Genomic DNA, 3,679 nt, shown 5'->3' on the forward strand with positions numbered 1-3,679 from the left:
ACACTCCTAACCAACAGTTATGCTAGTAAGACTTTCTTGTATAGACCAGATCCAAGTGTAGATCTGACTGTAGTCTAGACTAGAAAAGGGTTGCATGTGTTTCATACCAGTCTAGCTACACTGGCAAAGCTGTTTAGTGTAGGCATAGTTTATACTTGCAAAAGAGTTTTTTTGCTAGTATAGCTTATACTGATTCCCCCAGCAAAACAAGTTACACTAGGGCTTTTGCAGGTATAAAAATCAGCCCTCCACCCCCCTCCTGGTATTACTATATTGGCAAAAGTTTTATGTATAGCTCTGGCCTGAGCCTTTAGGGTGCACTTCGATAATGTTTCCAAGATTTCCTCTATAACCAGGTGGGCTAGAAACATTCATTAAGAAAAAAAAGAATCTCATATTCACACCTAAGAATTTGCTCCTAGGAGCTGGAGCTTTAAGAACAATACCATGCATCATGACACTCATAACTAGAGGGTTGCACACTTTGTTGTTTCCCTAGGCTGAGCACTTTGCGCACACTCGAGGGTCCTTGCATTTCTCTCTTCCCAGCCACAAGTTCCGTGTGTGCCATCCTCCCCTCCCGCTCTGTTGTAGAGACTCTCTTCAACCCCTTCATCCCTTCCCTCATGCCAGGGTCTCCATGTCCCCCTTCCCTTCTAGCCAGCGTCTCTGTCTGTCCCCCCTATCTTTCTCCCACACCAGCAGCTCTGTATACTCATAGTTCCCCCAGCCCCCAGGCATGGGGCACTGTGTCCACATTCTCCCCATGCTCACCGTTCCCCCTTCCTCACCATGGCAAGGGCTTAGTGTGCCTCCCTATTCCCCATCCCTCCTATCCAGGATCTCTGTGTGCCCTCCATGCCAGGGGCTGTGTGTTCCACATCCCATATCTGGGTTCCTCATTCTTCCTCCTCCTGCTAGTGATTCTGTATCCCTCATTCCCCCTTCCCTTGTGGTTCCATGGGCCCCCAGGCCAGGAGCCCCTGCCCATGCCAAGGACTGTGTATGTACGCCCCAGCCCCCCACCTCCAACCCATTCTTTTTCTTTCTCTCTGGGAGATAAGTAATTCAGGGTGTCAATATATTTAAACTGTACTAGGAACAGCAGCAGAGCTGAGATTGGGGTATTGCTATGCTGGAAGGCTGCCTTCAGCTGGTTGTTTGATCTATAGACACAGTCAGTGGTTGAAGTTGCTTAATCTGCTAATCAGATGATCTGTGCACCCCCCATTTCTCCCTGCTGTTTTTTTTTTTATTTATTTTCATCCAAAGCAATAGGGTTCTGCCCACTGATACCTGCAACAGTCCCTGAAATTTTGGAGTTGATCGAATGCAGCATTCAAAAGTTATCGCATTGCGGACAAGCGTAGAAAATGCCACCGCACTGAGTGCAAGATTTCACTTCACCTGGCCAAGTAGGAAAAGAGATTGAGTTTAGATTCACCTTAGCTACCATATGTTAGCTAAGCCCTACCTAAATTTGATCATTTTTCTAGTCAAGACTAATAGTCAACATTGCTCCTTATGTTTGATCTCATCTGTTAGGTCTTAAAAATGAATTCAGCAGTGCAAGGTAAAAAGGCAGGGAAGCAATAGCAAACTGGCTGCTGCCGTGACCATTTGTGTTATGGACAGCATTGGAAGCTACATCCAGTGACTGGCAAACAGACCGGATGTAACTTTAGGCAGCACCAGCACAGGAGAAACCGAAGCACAACAGGATGGATAGGGCTGCTCAAGGCCCAGTTTAAGGCATATGCCCAAAGCTTGACTTGTGAAAAGTTTCCTTAAATTCACAGAAGAAAAAAACAAACAAAAGTATGATGCAAGCCATAATCCCTTGCATGACTCATTAGTCCTAGCCAAGCCTTAAGAAAACCCTCTATCACAGCGGTTCTCAAACTGTAGGTCAGGACCCCAAAGTGGGTTGTGACTCCATTTTAATGGGGTCGCCAGGGTTGGCTTAGATTTGCTGGGGCCCGGGGCCGAAGCCCGAGTCCCACCGCCCGGGACTGAAGCCCAGGGACTGAAGCTGTGGGCAGCGGGGCTCAGGTTACAGGCTCCCTGCCTGGGGCTGAAGCCCTTGAGCTTCGGCTTTGCCCCCCTCCACCCAGGGTGGTCAGGCTTGGGCTTTGTCAGAGGGGGGCGTGGTGCAATTAAGTTTGAGAACCTCTGCTCTACGATAAGACAAGGCAGCACAGGCTGGATTTGAGGTGGTGGCTCGACCTAAGGAGAGCCACAGGATCTTTGTCCAACAGCTTCAATAAAGAATCCCAATTATATTCATTACAACCAAGTCAAGTTTCTTCCCTACCACAAGGATATATGCACCAAAGTCATTGCACTTTATACCAGGCAGCTGATGGTTTGGGAAAAGAATCACCAGACAATTAAGTTCAATTACCCTGATGCTTTATTAAATCTTTGACAAAGAGGGTGAAAAACCTCACAGAACCGCAAAATCCCCAGCCACATTTCACTTGCTTCTTAATCTCTAGCACTCTTTTTCGTGTACATAAATAATGTGACAGAGCAGCACTATGACTGTTGTAATTAATCGTAAGTGATGTGTTTATACCTTACCTGGTTAATATGGTCTTTCAATTAATTTTTATTATAATCCGATGGTTGTTTGGCAAATTCTTTTAGAGAAAAATTATGTCCTTGATTGTAATAAGAGATGTAATCTTAAAATCCTGGCTGTTTATTTGGATACATTTTGAAATTACAAATAATACAAAAGATCTCCCACTATTATTAAAAACAGTTATTATATAAATATTGCTTTTTTTCAGTCACAGCAACAATAGCCCATACGGGAAACACTGTTACAGTAAACTTAGAATCCTTCGCATAAAAGAGGAGAAAAAGCTCATTCAGGAGAAAAGTCCACCATCAATTTTGAACACACAAATATGCAAGACACTTGCAAATTCTGAAAGAGTAAATTAGCCTGACAGGAACATTCTGCACACATCACAAAAGTGGCATTAAGAGGATTATTGCATTGAAGGGATACATATCATAGCAAAGGACAAACCCATACTTAGGATACTAGCACACAAGGATAAAAAAAACACATCATGGACACTGAATGTTCTTAGATTAGGCAAATTAAGTTTCAGTTACAATAAATGCAGAAGATTAATTATGTTATCTTTATTGCACATAACAGACTTTTTCTTGTTTATAATGTATAACAGGCTATATGAAGTGCAAATTAATGTAAATCTAGAATATTAAATGTTTCCTGATTTAAAACAGCCTTAATGCAACAATTATAGGGTTGCCCCCAGTTTTGTGTCTTTTTTGTTTTTAATTGCTATGCTTAACAACATACATAACTCTTCAGTTAGGTTTAGATATTCACACCTCAGGCCCAGACTCAGTGAAGCACTCACACCCATGCCCGAATGCTCTGCTGAATCAAGGCCTCAATGAATGAAGTGGGTTAAGAGTATGTTCCTACTTTACTGCAGCTGCCATTGTTTGATTGAAGAGAACTTTCTGCAAGGCTGGATTAATGAGACCACAGGGCAAGAATATATGTTGAAATTACTATTTTTGCAACAGAAAAGATTAGATTTGTTTTAAATGAGAGCTTTGAATTTGTATGAAGACCTTAAAATGGCAGGATATTTTTTTTTTTTTTTTTTGCACATATGATTTGCCTGGCCTA

The sequence above is a fragment of the Natator depressus genome, chromosome 13 (assembly GCF_965152275.1).
Source record: "Natator depressus isolate rNatDep1 chromosome 13, rNatDep2.hap1, whole genome shotgun sequence".
Classification (NCBI taxonomy): Eukaryota; Metazoa; Chordata; order Testudines; family Cheloniidae; genus Natator; species Natator depressus.